Consider the following 16,224-nt stretch of genomic DNA (forward strand, 5'->3'; position numbering starts at 1 on the left):
CACGAGAGTAATTTGACATTAATAATTAAGCATCTAATTCCTAAAAAAAATATTGCACTTTATAAACACTTTAGAGTTTAGATGTTTCTCTAAAAATTATGGTAAAATTTGCAGTGAATTGTTTCTTCAGTCTATTGCTGTATTTACAGTATATATTAATAAGCATTATTTTAGAAACAGATGTATATAAAAGAAGGTTCTGCAGAAGATAAAGACAGTTTTAACAGGAACTGAGCTAATGTATTCAATCATAGCTAATTTTCTTTAGTTCTCAGAAAAGATTTGGCCTTAAAGCCAATATAGTGCAGATCTAGGATCATCTTACATAAAGTAGGTATATTTTTTGGCATAGGATTCAGTGGTGCCTCTGCTCAAACAAGGCTGAACATTCCATTTGATTTGTGTACTGAGTGGTACTGCTATATTTGAGTTTTATATTGCCTCATGTAGAGAGACTATATTACTCCAGTAAAATAAGGGGATGAGGCGAGGGGGGTTGAGATTTAATGTTCCTGTAGTCACACACCATTTAAACCACACCAAGATACAAATACAATGTCAGCCAATTCATGTATATGTCTGCTTAATTCAAATGTCAGGTTCGTCTGGAATCGTCTGGTGGTTTTCTCTTGTGATTTTAATATGAATTTGAGGACATACTTGATGGAAAGTATTATTTTAATACCATTCTGGAACTGCCTTTCTAAAATCCAGTTGAAACAGATGGTTTTAAAGTATGTTTTGGTCAATAATAAAGGGTACCTTAATAGCATTTGTGTTCAGCTCAGATTTTGTGGAGGTTTTTGCAATATCTTAAACAAAAACAATCTTTGAATTAAAGCTGTCACTTTGCGGTACCTTTTTAAAAAAGATTTGTAATAAGTGTAACTTTTAAAACGGGACACCCTATTGAAAACTTTTATAAATAAACATTATATAACCTGTAAATACTGACCATTGCAGCAGAATCCTTTTCTGTTTCATTTAAACTGTATTTGTAGGAGTAAAAGTCCTGGAAACAGACAGAAAATGTATCTTGTGCTAAAATATAACATTATAAATTACCATGTGATATATGCCACACATGCTGTAGGCCTATACTTGAATACAAATCATACACAAGGTCAACCTTGCTTGAAAAGACACAAAACAAACAAACTGAAAATGTTCGTCTGCTGTTTAAAAATATGTTTGATTTCTTTCAGTGATCTGTAATGGCCAGAAACAATTACCATACCTTTGATAAGCAATAAGTGAAGAAGAGAATGAATGAAAATTGTTAGAAGGTTACTTTGTTTATTTTATTTTATTTTATTTTATTATTATTTTTTTGTTTACGTGTTATAACTTCTAAAAACATTAAACTATAATGCCAGGGGTAAGCTGACAGTGCGGCAGGTACAGTAGGCTTACCTTTTATTTTGAGACTGCATTGCCGCTATCCTGATGCTCACGCTTTGATGCCACACACGTGCTCCTCGCTAACTTAACTTACGTAAACAAACATCAATCCCGCGGGCGAGAATTCGTATTTGTGGATGATTGTGAGTTAGCAACGATTATATTTCAGTATGTTTATACAACAATAAACATATTTAAAATATGTTTAGAGCTTGACATCTTGCATTCCTCATGTGCCAAACTTCATGACTTGTTGAAACTACACGAGGGTAAGTAACGCTAAATGGTTCGGTTTTCATTGTATGCGCACTACTATTTACACTTACTGAAAGGGTTTGTTATGCTTTTGAAGCAAAGTAAGCAGAAACAGAAGTGTGTTCTTAGACGTTGTTAATGTTTTGCTAATATCGTTGCCATGCTAATTGAGTTGCATACCGACAGGCCATGGGCTAAACGTTTGGGTAAGTTTAAAGAATGTTTACCGTATCAAACGTGTTTTTTATTTTCTCTTTACATTAACACACTTTTACAACAAAGCTGCTAAAATTATTGTAGACTGCTTAATGAAACACTGTGACTTGTTTGGAGTTCAGTGTTATTGTGGATGGACACAGCTCATAAGACACAGCTGTTTGTAAACAAAAAGATGAACATATGTTCCAGGAAGATTTTTTTCTTCTTCTGAGGAACAGCATGTTCCACAGCTGTGAAATCTTCATTCTATTTACAAGCAGCATAATGCCTCTTGATGATTATTGCTCACTTTTATGGTTTTCGTTTTGTTTGAATGAACTGTGATTTGAATGAAATAATGATTTGTGGTTCGAATATAACAGTTAGTGCCTTGTTTCTCTGTGGCCTTTTGTGCTGTTAAACACACTTCAGCTTTTGTTACCCTACATTCTCTGCTGGAATCAACTTGGTAGATATTTATCTTGGAGTGTTATTGCTCTCTTGTCTTTTTAGTCTGGTGAAATTTTAATAGCAAAGGTTTTCAGCCTTTAATTTGCCATGAATGAATAATTATTTGGCACTGTGTGATCACAAATTGGGTTCATTCCACTGTGGCGACTCCTGATTTAAAAAAAAGAAAAGATGAAGATAAGTAAGTGAGTGTCAGCTCACATGACATGAGCACAATACTTTCAATGTAATAAGAAATGATTCTGCGGTTGTGTGTTTAATGATGGGGAAATTAGTTAATTTTAAAAGATATGGAAACAAAAGTTTGGAAGGCAAACATAAGTTGCAATATAACAATGTAAGATATGTGAGATTTTGGCCATGCACATAGCTCAAAGCAGAATATTGACCAGGAGCCCATCTTTCAGCATCTCTTTCATAAATTCCCTTTCAGAGCTGACAAACCACGGTTTTGCTCTCTATGGAAACAGCAGCCTCAATAGACCCATTTGGCCTCTTTATTCTAACACAAGCCAGACCCCCAGCAGAGAACCTGCACTCTTATCCTTACATTTTTTTGCATAAAATCCAAATCAATCAGCTCTGTGGACCCAGGCCAGAGAGAGACTGTCATGTCTTCTGTTATAAACCATTTCCTCAAGACAGAGCTCTTATTGGAAATTTTCTTACACGTGAGCTTCAGATATTTATAAAAAGCTATTAATCTGCATGACCGTTAAAGGCTTGTTTTGAGTACAGAACAAACAAAATGTTTTTCCTCTTACTGATATCAGGGTTCATTGAAGCATTGTTGCAACTCAAGGTCAACAAACTAAAGAAGTTTGCACCCATAAATGCCTAGAATTTTTAAATGATGACCAGATTTCCTCTAGGACCCGAATTCCCCATATTTTGTTGTTTCTGAAACTCTGTCTATCTTGGCCTGCTTTGTGATTTTAAATGTTATTGGGACTATTATTTTCTGCTTTGAACACAGGATCACAAGCATCATGAAAGATAATGATTTTTTAGATGGGCTCTTTAAATGTCCGGTCACTGAATTGTGTAGTTTTAGTGATAGTAAAATCCTTGATCTGCTTATAATTATTATAGTTATAATTATTTTTGATTAGTTTTGGTTTTATGTGTACAAAGAAGATTTCAGGGTAACAATGTTTTTATTTTAGTGAATGTTTCTATACCACACATGCTGCAGAGATTTAGATGTGTTTAGATGAATACATCACTGTGCTGTATGCTTTTCTCTCATTCATTCATTTTCTTGTCGGCTTAGTCCCTTTATTAATCCGGGGTCGCCACAGCGGAATGTACCACCAACTTATCCAGCATATGTTTTACATAGTGGATGCCCTTCCAGCCGCAATCCATCTCTGGAAAACATCCACACACACACACTCATACACTACGGACAATTCAGCCTACCCAATTTACCTGTACCGAATGACTTTGGAGTGTGGGGGAAACACGGAGGAAACCCACTCGAACGCAGGGAGAACATGCAAACTTCACACAGAAACGCCAACTGAGTTGAGGTTCTAACCACTAACCCAGCGACCTTCTTTGCTGTGAGGTATTTTGTGTTAATTATTTAGGGTCTTTTGAATTATTATTTTTTTTCTAGCTGAATAGAAGGTGTGCAATAAAACCAATAAATGCACCTAGTTCTAGTTAGAGCTGTGACGGTGACAATTTTTGTCAATTATGACATTAAAATGATCAGTGACAGAAGTTAACTCAAAAGTGAAAATTCTTTCTGTCATTAATTACTAACACTCCCGTCATTCCAACCTTCAGAACACACATTTAGATATTTTAGAATACAAAAAAAGCAATTAAATTATGAAAATAGTGTAATTAAAGAAATAGTTCAGAGATCAGGGGCCTCATGTATCAACGCAGCGTACGCACAAAAACTTACGTTGCGTACGCCAGATTTCACACTCACGTTTGGATTTACTAACGATGAAATTAACATGAGAGTGTGCATTTTTCCACGCTAACTTCATGTCTGGTTTACGTGTATTTCTTGTGTGTGTTTGTTTTATTTCCATTGGTGACTCCTAAAGGCAATTATGTTAAATTGCACACTACAAAGTATCGCACCAACACGTGTGAAAAACATTGCTTTTAATTCATAATTGATCAAATTGACACTTTTTATTTTATTTATTTATTTTTTTACGAATTATGTGATTTAAAACATATATAAAAGCATTTGCAAATGTATACAACCCTTAGTCTATGGTAAAGGCAGTGTTAGTCTTATTAGAGGACATTGTCAATGGTCGAATCCAAAGGGAATGCATTTTTTTTAGGGATTACAGTGATTTTCTTGCCCATGTTGATGACTGGCTTATTAGCTATTTCAGATTTCCAAGAGCTATCCTCTTGGAGCTCTGTGCTGAGTTGGATCCAAATTTGGAAAGAGAGACAGCAAGGAGGGTCCAAGGTGGCAGGGTGCGTGATGGGTGGCTTTTTTGTGAGTTGATGTATTTCAAGATATTTTTCTTGATATTATTCTTGAAATTAACCACATCAGTTAAACTCTCCCACTCTCTTTTTTTTTTTGTTATTAATTCGCAGGACAAACTTGCAAATGACATCATTTTTCTATGGTCTGCTTCCGATAGGAGCACCTCCAATTCACATTCTGTGAAGTTTCTCTTCTTGCTTGCTTTTGTCATTGCTTTTTCATTAGTTTTTTCCAAAGTGGAGTCCTAACCATATTTATATGGGGGAGAAGGCAGGGAGGAGTTTTGCGCCTGTGCTTGTTGCATTTAATTACATGTTAATTCGGATGTACAAAGACAATACGCGTGGGATTCCGCGCACACAGTGTTTCATACAACGGATTTTTTTTACTGCATACGCACATTAACAGCTTTGTCCGTACACAGTGTTTTAGTATTAATTTAAAGCAATTCTATTTACATGGGCCGAGGTCAAGTGCCCCCCATGAGATTTAAATGCCCCCTCAGTTCTTTTGACATCCTGGCGTCGGGCCTACTAAAGGAAACTGTGGATGAAAACCTGGCTATGGGGAGATGGCAATAACATAAATTATCTGTTCTTCAACGAGAAAAGATCGCAGACACAACACAGTGACGGCGTTTATCACACGAACACAGTTTGTGTTTGTGAGCATTAATATTAACAACCAACTCCTCTTGCTTTAGACGTTTTAGAGTTTGTAATTAGTCGGCACTATATAGGTTTGTTGCATGTACGATTATGAGGAAGGATTAAAAGCATGCTTTTCTTTTATTGCACCCTTTTCATAAGGTGTTTTATTTATTTATTTATTTTTTTAAAGTGGTAAGAACAATATTCACTGGCAAAAATTTTCCTCCCGTACCACCTGCAAATTATGCCTCTGTACTTACCCAAGTAGCCTACCTAAGTTAATTTACGTTTTATGTACAAATTAAGAAATAACAAAGACCAAAGAATTATGCTAAAATATCTGTTCAAACGTACGTGTTTAAACTTTCGTTAATGAAACAACACAATACAGCCTATAAATAATGTAGTTAAATATTAAATAACTTTAACTCTTTAAAACAAAAACCCTACAAATAGCTTTTTTTTTTTTTTTAATTATTGGTTCGACGGATTGTTTGAGAAGGGTGAGTACTCTGAATCGGGCTCAGGCACGGTTCACTTGGTTGGCCCTGGCCAAGTTAAAAGAGGTTCACTTGGGCTCATGCGCTGTATGCTTATAGTGTGAGTGCAAAGCGAGCCAGAGTTCGAAACTGAAGACGAGACGTGACTTTTACGGGACTGTTTCATATGGATTTATTAATCATTCTTGCTGTTTAATAAACACAAAGTATCATAGATTATTAAAGATGCTAACCCCTCACTGCACCTAATATCTGCAGCATGAGGACTTTATGATTGTTAATGAAACGGGATGGGGACTAGCATGCTTTGGCCCAGTTCAAGGCAACTGTACATAGTGTGAATACGCCCTCAATCGGCCTTTACGATCATTGCCTCCCAATCATTCCCATCCACCTTATTGGCTCTATCACTGTCTCGTCATGCCACCTATAGCTGTTGTGTGGTGAGCGCACTGGCGCCGTTGTTCGGTAGCTAACATTGTATCGTCCATGCTACAAACCAGATGCTCCACACTGGTTGTGGTGTGAAGAGACCCCCCTCATGATTTATAAGCGCTTTGGATGTATGGCCACACACTATAAATGTGCAATATAAAGACACATTACATTACAAAGAGATTCATGGCTGGACTTGAATTTGTTGAATCGCGCCTAACGTTATAGTCTAACAGAAATGTAATACTTGGCAACATAACAGAAATTCGTGTTTTAGAGTGTGTGACTTCATATACCTACTGACCCAGTGGCATGGACAACCGTAGTGGCAACTGACCATTGCGGTGACGCGGTTGTCCCAGTGACTGTCACAGCCCTAGTTCTAGTCAGTTTTGATCACAGTTTAAAATAAATGCGCTACTTTTTAAATATCAGTAGCCATAGAATCTCAGTAACAGTTATCAGAAACTCTTTGCAATCCTAAGAACATGGAACAGTGGTTCACTAGGGAGCCAACGATGATCAACCAACCAACTGGGGCTGAACAATATATCGTTTGAACATCAATATTGCAATGTGAGTATCTGCAATAGTCGCATTGCATGATTCAATTATTTATTAAAGATTGAAAAAAAAATATATTAAACAATATTATTTTGTTACAATTGTTTATACAATTATGTTATTTTACATTTGATTGTGTAATTTCTGTATTTGAATTCTGTTAGACTCCCTAGAAAACCATAAACTAATGTTTATTTATTTATTTATTTCTTCTAATTTATTCTAATTCATGCAGATCCACTGCATAGAAAGAACCTTGATCATCTCAGTCTTTATAAATTAATAAATCTTTTCAAATTCAAATCCTCATCATCATTCAAATCATTTGGTGAAATTATATCGATATTGCATTGTATATTGCAATAAAACAAAATATTGTCAGATATCCAATATTGTGCAGCCCTACAACCAACCAACATTTTTTAAATAGCGGTAGCACTTGTAGCTTTAAGCTATTATATTGCCATCTTATTTGTGATGTGTTGTGCATTTAAAATCCTTAAAAAGCATTGAATTCAGTTGATTGTCTCTTACTTTTAGCATCTGACATATAACAAAGTTGATGATAGCACACGGTTAGCAATTCGTCACTCAAGTCATGTTATGTTTACATAAATTGCACTATAATGTAGATTTGTGTAAAGCAAGCAGATTTACAGTATTAAACAAAAGATGTCAATATTTATTTAAAGACTAGTTTGTCTTCAGGTTATGAGTACAGCAAATTACAGACCTATATTTGTAGTATTTGTATATATTAGATCTTTATAAAAAAATATATATAATATTTTAGGATCCTTTGTTTAAGGATAGTCATATTTGGATATCTGTAGATTTAAAAGATTGAAAAACTCTTATACTCACACAACACTCCGCACCACGCTCTGTTGTGGAATTCAACCTTTTTGTATGTGTGTGACTAGGGTACAGTCTGGTAGGAAAAAGACAGGAATGCCATTTCTCTCCAGCCATTTGGAGAGGCTTCCTCAAGGACCCTTTGGGGAGTCATACCACTCTCATGACCTACCACGACTGTTCTTACTTTCAGAGGGTCTGATTGTTTCTCAAGAGATATGTCAGTTTGTTTGAGTACAGTATCCTGCTTCTGAGATTTAAGTCTTTTGTGTATTTTTTTTCCAGTCATAAAGACTAATGCACTCTTTAAATGCTCTGACTTCCACTGACCTTTAAAGTTCACCCAAAATGAAAATTACCTCACCGTTTACTCTACCTCATGTGGAGTCTTTTGTTAGAAAATAGTTTTTACAAATGTGTTTTAACTTTTATATTTAATCTAGATTGAGCAGTTCAAATAGAGACACACATTTGCTGTTTAACTTTATATTATATATATAAAATGTATATCATAAAATTTAAGTTGTTATTATTACTTTATATTGTAGTATATCAAATTAATTAGATCTTCTATTTCTCAGCCAGTGCTATAGAACCTGGTTGAAGATCTCTTATCTAAAACAAATAGGAAGTGTCAAAGAAAATGTCAGTCTTATGTAATTTGCTGTATGTTATGATGCATATAAATTTAGGCACATTTGGGCATTGTAATTTATTTATTTTTATTTATTTTTTGCTTTATTAACTGATTGTATTTATACTATATAATGGATTATGAGCTCTGAATAGGTCACTCTTGCCAGTGCGCTTTTTCATAATATTTTAAACTGTTGTACTTTATAACCCCGAACTTGTGCCCTACGAGAAAAAATATTTTAAGCATAAACCTTAATAAATTATTACATAAACACTTTAACTAGTTGCATATTTTAATAAAATAAATAATTAAAGACACTTTTAAAAATGTCTTAAACATATTTTTAATCTTTTACTCAAGCCAAGCATTTTTATTTGAATTGCTCCAACAGACCTCTATAGTGCATAATAGTTATACATAGGGCTGGGCCGATAAACGATGTCATATCAAATCGCAATAAAATTTATGTCAATAACAATAATAAGCTATGGACATTTTTACACTTTATTGATCTAAAAGCCAATCTCACTGCAGACATATGCAACAGAAAACTGTAAGTGTGATTATAGAGATATGCTACCCAATATTTTTTAGTAAGCTCGATTCATTTTCCCAATAGTAGTGTTTGCTGTCAAACTGTTGTTTATTTTCATTCATTCATTCATTTTCTTGTCGGCTTAGTCCTTTTATTAATCTGGGGTCGCCACAGAAAAATGAACCGCCAACTAATCCAGCACGTTTTTACACAGCGGATGCCCTTTCAGCCGCAACCCATCTCTGGAAACATCCACACACACTCATTCACACACACACTCATACGCTATGGACATTTTAGCCTACCCAATTTACCTGTACCGCATGTCTTTTGGACTGTAAGGGAAACAGGAGCACCCAGAGGAAACCTACCCGACCACAGGGAGAACATGCAAACTCCACACCGAAACGCCAATTGAGCCGAGGCTCAATACAGCAACCCAGCAACCTTCTTGCTGTGAGGTGACAGCACTACCTACTGCGTCACTGTCGCCCCGTCGTTTATTTTAATGATGACTAATTTGTTCATTTTTATTTAAGTAAAACATTTATTTTGAATAGTTTATTTTTAGAAAATGCAATGAGTATATTTTTGTGTACTGTATATACTGTATGCTGTCAGTTACAGTTCTTACGAATATTATGTTTTATAGTATATATGTTAAGTATATTACAGAAAATCAGAATCTGGAAAGCGATATCCAAATTTCAATACCGTCCATATTTTACCCCGGTATTACCGTGCGTAATAAAAAAAAATATGACGTAAGGCTCAGACAGCGTCACCAAACTGCTGGCTTGAGCCTAAACCATTCAGAAACTGAATACCTTATTTGGGACCTTAGGCTCGCGGTCACTTGTTTGTCTTGTTTGTATTCTTCTGCGCGGGACACTCCTCTCATTCGCACGCAGACACACACACACACACACACACACACACACACACACACACACACACACACACACAAACACACACACACACAAACAGAGAGAGAGAGAGAGAGTGCGCCAAGCGACTAACAGCACCGCTCTCTGTCTCTCTCTCTGTCTCTCTCTCTCTCTCTCTCTCTCTCTCTCTCTCTCTCCAAAAGAAGAAGGTGGACAAGGTATTATAGATTTGATGAGTAGAAAAGCAGCTTTTAGGCTACAATTTGTACAAAAGTTTCTATATAAATCAGATGTGGTTTGGACTAGCATAACGAGTTGTCTTTTAGGTAAAGTTGGTGGATGGGGTTTTGGAAAGAACCTTTTTTTGTTGGACTGTTCTAAATTTGATTTAAAATGTATATCTCCTTTCTATGAGAGTGTTAGAAGAGCCTGGTGTTTAGTAAAGAATAAAAGAATGTTGTCTCATAACTCTTTATATTGGTTTTTAGAAGAACCACTAATAAATGGCGCACGCTTGGACCTTTGTGATGATAAAACACCTGGTTTAAAACAGTTGCTTTTTAATGCAAAAATGACAAAAATGAAGAACTTGATAGAAGTTGCGGGAGATAATCTGGACAATGCTGATGCAGTCGCTCAAAGACTGAATATAAGATCAACAAGAAAAGTTCATTTATTGCTCAAAAAACTAAGAGAGACATTGAGTCAAGAAGACTGGAACTTTTTATCATTACGAACAGTGCCAAATATAATGGATTCGTTTCCAAGTTTGGTCCTACAACAAAATCCTTCAGGAATGGAGAGTTTAAAGACTTCAAGAGACATTATTTTTGATTCAATGGGAGGCAAGATTCTGTATAAGATTTGTGTAAAAGTGATAAACAAAGAAAAATTACAATGTGTTGATACACCATGGAGAGAACATTTAAATGTTGATAGTGATGTTATGCCTGTTTGGAGTTCAGTTTACAAACCACCATTGACTAAAAATGTTGGAGATCTTCAGTGGAGGGTGTTAAAGGGTATTATTGCAGTCAATGCTTTTATCTCAATACTGAATCCAACTGTGCCTGACAAATGTCCTTTTTGTGATGAACGAGAGACAATTTTTCATTGTTTTATGCATTGTGAAAGACTGGGGTCTTTATTCAATTTATTGGAGGTTATTTTCCTTTCCGTTGATGAGATGTTTACAAAAACGATGTTTGTGTTTGGTTTTAAATATGGAAAGAAAGAAAAAGGAAAAGGGCGTCTGTTAAATTTTATATTAGGACAAGCAAAAATGGCCATATACATGAGTAGGAGGCACAAGATTTTGTATGAGACCAATCATAAAGTTGAACTGATTTTTAAAGGGCTTATCAGAGCAAGAATAAGGCATGATTTTAATTTTTATTTGTCAATGAACGAGTTGGACAAGTTTGAAGACATGTGGAGTGTAAAAAATATGTTGTGTTGGGTTGAAAATAATGTATTGATTTTTGAAGAAAATGTAGTGTGATTTTGAAATGTGTTTGTTTAAAGCAATGAAACATGTTGTAGTTTAAAATTTTTGTATTAAATAAAAGTGTATTCAAAATTCAAAAATTCTCTCTCTCTCTCTCTCTCTCTCTCTCTCTCTCTCTCTCTCTCTCTCTCTTACACAAACACACACACACATCGCTTCCGCGATTTATTCAGAAATTTCAGAAATTTCTCTCCCCCACGTAAGAAATCTGGTCGGCTCCCGTGGTACAGCAGCGGTAATGCAGAGAGCTGTATTCGAGCCAAAATTTTAGGCACGATGGTGCCAGAGTCCGACAGGTACATTTTGATTGACAGCTTTATAAAGCCCGAACCCGTTTATAGCCCGACATTATACAAATGTGCTCATGCACACAGCTCTATTGCATTTTTTTGAAGATTGACTCATTTATATGTTTTAACATAATTAATTCGTAACAAACGTAGACTATATTGGAAGTTGGAACAAAGAAATTAAATAAGTCCTACGTAACATCGTAACATCTCAGCACTCTAAATAGGCCTAACTTAGGTACATACCCTTAGCCATTAAATTGGACAACAATGAAATGAAGTCTTGCTTAACAAATCAAATTAAAATAAATTCTAAATTATGACGGGTATTTTGGCAATAACTAAATTAAGATAAAGGCTCTGCAAGATTTGTTTCGCCACTTCTCTTCACAATCTGGCATTAAGGCGACGGTGAAGTTGAATCTTAAAAGAATAATGGCAACATTAGCCTGTATGGTTATTATATGGTTTAATTAATATTCATTTATAATTTAAAAACCCTTTACTCACCAAGATTAAGCTACGTGTTTTTGTTGAGGAACATTATTAAATCCTCTGGCTTTAGCGCAGTCCTGCTCTCACGGGGTCCAGCAGCACTAAACACCCTTTCCTGCTGCTACAGGCCGAGTTCTGATCTGGCTAATTTTGCAAGTTTTGGGCAGGATTGTTTGTTCATCTTCTACCAGCCAGGACCATCCATTTAATTTTCCATTACAGCAGTTTCAATGTAGCGAGTCTCCTCCTCTTTTTACCTGTTAGCTTGCGGTTTGTGCTCTACCGTAATACGCAGTGTATGAGTGACCGCTGAAATACCTTGGTGGCTAGAATGACCGTTCCTTCTGAGCTAGTGACTGGCTCGACCGCCATCAAAATTTGCTTTTTTATTTCTTTGTCATCATTTGCTTCACCTTTGCAGGGATGGATTTTAATGCAGGGATTTGGATTTTTTCGGGTCTCGCCGGGTTCAGGCAAAGATCTTCAGCTCTAATGCAGACCTCTAGTTCATATTTACCACGTCTCCCTTCTGTCCAGTCGTAACCGGAAATACTGCCAAACTGCAGGTCACTTTGGATCGCGACTCGTCACCTCACCTCAACTCTCCCCCTCCCTCTCCCTCTCCCTCTCTCTCTCTTCGCCACACTGTCCCGTAATGACAATCACGCATACGTTTTTGTAGGCATTAAATAAAGGATTTTTAATATTTTATGACTGTATAACGGTATTGAAACTGACACCGTTGCTATTTTTAGATCCTGCGGTATACCATAATACCGTAATACCGCCTAAGCCTAATACCACCACATTTTTGAGTGTCCATTGTTCCTGAATGTGATTTATATTAATTTGATTTCATCTCATTTTCACCCCAAACAGGAACAGATGCCTTTTTGAAAAATGCCAGCCTGCTTTGAGGTATCAAACATAAAAGCAGAACATGACAGTCAAAGATAAATAACAATCCTTTGCTTTAATGATCTCTGAGAAGACATCATCGCCTCCCACTTCCCACAGAAGTTAAATAAAGTGCTCCGCTGTTGACATGTCTCAATTTGGGGTTGCGAGGTCCACATGAGAGGATGTCTCACTGATAGCAGCCTCAAAAGCTCTGGCCTCTGTCACTGTTGTTTCTGGGGACAACGCTCTGACCCGCTGAGAACCGAGAATGGAATCTCTCCAAGATCAACGATTGATGTGCTTTTTCAGGGCCATTATTTCCTCTTGAGTTTTTAAATAATGGATTTCTTATACCATGGTATTAATAACAATTCACATGTTCATAAATTCACATGTTAATAACTGTGAAACATCTTTTAATGATTAAGGAATTATTTGGAAATAAGGCTCAGATCAGCCTTAGATCAGGACTATTAAGGACTGGTATTTGCTCGCGCACACTGACAAATGAACTCATGTCCAGTCTACTTTAGTATACTTTAAGCTAGGTTGCCACCATGACATTTCCCATACACTAAATCCTGTTTAGTAGTGCCAACAAAAACTTTGCCTATCTTATGCTGTCAACCCGATGACAGTTTCAGAGCTAAATGGCACTTGCAGTGTCCATAGTGAGTTAAAATAAAAAAATAAAAAAATCCTCACCATGCCACAGAGTTCCTCTGGGAAAGCTCCATGAAAACCTCCATGAATATCTCAAGTCTTCAGAATCACTTCCTGGACAGCCTCAAGAGAAAGCAGTTTAAAGTGCCTAATTATGATCAATGTTTTTCTTTTGATGAAGGCCAGTCTTTGCCTCTTTGACTGATCTAAAGTGTGTGGGCAGGACTTGTCAAGCCATATCAAATGGCATTTTCTTAAGACTCTACATGTGATTGGAAATGCCATTAGATGTTGACCTTCTCAGTACTTCCAGGTCCAAAAATGCCTGTTTTAAGATGAATTGGTTTCTGTTCATTAAAATTTGTTAAAGTGTTTTAAAAAATAAAAATGTTTTAGGCCCTCCGTGATTACAATTAAGCACACTTTTTTTTAGGATCACATTTGGATCATCACTCTTTCTATTTTAAAGTTTCATATTTAAATAAAATTTTCCCTTTTTTTTTAGTAAGCGTGTAGTAAAATTTGTAAACAAAACCACTGATCTCTGATTGAAAATGTTTCAAATTGAATTCTACACATTGATGATGAGGATGATGATGATGATGATGATTATTATTATTATTATTATTGGCGCAGTGGTGCAGTTGGTAGTGCTGTCCCCTCACAGCAAGAAGGTCGCTGGTTCGAGCCTCGGCTCGGTCAGTTGGGGTTTCTGTGGACACCGGGTGCTTCGGTTTTCCCCGAGACATGCGGTACAGGTGAATTGGGTAGGCTAAGTTGTCCGTAGTGTATGAGTGTGAATGAGTGTGTATGGATGTTTCCCAGAGATAGGTTGCAGCTCGAAGGACATCCGCTGCATAGAACAAATGCCAGATGAGTTGGCAGTTCATGCCGCTGTGGCGACCCTAGATTAATAAAGGGACTAAGCTGAAAAGAAAATGAATGAATTTATTATTATTATTATTATTATTATTATATATTTTCTATTTGCAATAAATCTTTATTTTTATGAGTGGATTGCAGAAAAATGTGTAAAAGTGTATAAAAAAGTGTAAAATAAAAAGAGTGCCTTGTTTTTAGATGGTTGTGTTCACTTTTAGACAACACTGTTCCAGTGTTAATTTCAGAAACACATTTCGTAACTTTTTGGAGGCGTACCCTAATTTTTCAATCACGAAAACATTTGACAAATTAGAATTTTCTGAAGGCAACAATGCTTTGTGATAATGTTTTAAAATGTATGAAATATGATCATAATTTATAGAATAAAAGAAATATTTACATTTTCCTCATCATAACCACACTTTAAAAATCTAGTGAAACTGACAAATCCACCCCTAAAAAAACTTAAAATATGTTAGCCTGAAATGTCAGGTCTTAGTCAAAATGATGAGGATGCAAAACAGTGGCTTGGAGACCTCCCTGACAAATAACAGCCACCAGGTACTAATTTGCTAGGTGATGAATGAATCATCTGTAAATCCTGAATGCCAACAGAGAGGTTAATACAGCTGTACTGCATTGCATTAATCAGATTCAGTCCCTTAAAGATGCTTTCCAGACCTAGTGAAAAGAAAATGAAAGGCTATTCAATATGTGCAGCTTCTTAAACAGTAAATAGGATTAGCTTTTTATAGCTAGCTATTTGATCCTTTGAGCTGTCATTTAATAATATGCAAATAACTAGTTGTGGACATAGCTTTTTGTAGCTTGTCATATGTCAAATAGTGTAAGCAAAACCACCTCAGGCAGTGACAGATGAAATGGATAAATCAGACTTTATGCAAAAATGAACGATTAAATGAAAATCAAGTGCATACTTGCATGAACATATTCAGAACTGTGAAATAACCATGACATTTTTCTGAGCTGCTATAAGAGTGTTTAGGTTTATTTAAATGTCAGTTTTAAGCTGTCACATTTTCAGCAGGGTATTTTGTGATCTCCAGTTTTGCTATTCAGTTGTTTAATAATAAAAAAAAATTCACCAATCATTTCACCAATCTCTCTCATCCAGAGTACAATTACAAAAATAGCTTCTGGTGCGATTCCAGCGTTATGGATGTAACATTTGCAGTAAAAACTCAATACATAAATTCACATACAGTATTGTGTTAACATTATATTAACACTTTTGCTTATATTTTCCAGAGCAACTGACCACAGATTTATGGAACCAGAAAAAAATATCAGTCTGTAAACATGTTGTGTACATTAATTAAGGAAAATACACATTCGCTATGGATGTGACAAAAAAATTACAGATGCATTTTTGAGCCTTTCTAAAGCACTGTAAAATACTCGCTTCAAAACCCAGAAACAGTTTGCTTATTTTGGTGAAAACTTTTTCATGGCAAGGTTGCACAGAATTGCTTACATGCATTAATTTCCTATGCAATTATATTGAATATCAGTGTTTTCTAGGGAGGCACATACAGTAGTGTGGTCTTCATGCACATTTACTGTACTTTTATTGGCAGTTTTACAGGTTTGTGCTGTTTTACTGAT

General features: G+C 35.8%; 1 long non-coding RNA gene across 1 annotated transcript in view; it reads left to right on the forward strand.

The window, feature by feature from the left end:
- The first annotated feature begins 1,445 nt into the window (after positions 1–1,445).
- The window catches only part of LOC141386128 (uncharacterized), a 70,897-nt gene continuing 56,118 nt past the window's right edge, over positions 1,446–16,224 (forward strand). The window contains exon 1 of the long non-coding RNA XR_012407266.1: positions 1,446–1,670. This is a non-coding gene — a long non-coding RNA (uncharacterized lncRNA). The remainder of the gene's footprint in view (positions 1,671–16,224) is intronic.

The sequence above is a fragment of the Danio rerio genome, chromosome 1 (assembly GCF_049306965.1).
Source record: "Danio rerio strain Tuebingen ecotype United States chromosome 1, GRCz12tu, whole genome shotgun sequence".
NCBI classification, from domain to species: Eukaryota; Metazoa; Chordata; class Actinopteri; order Cypriniformes; family Danionidae; genus Danio; species Danio rerio.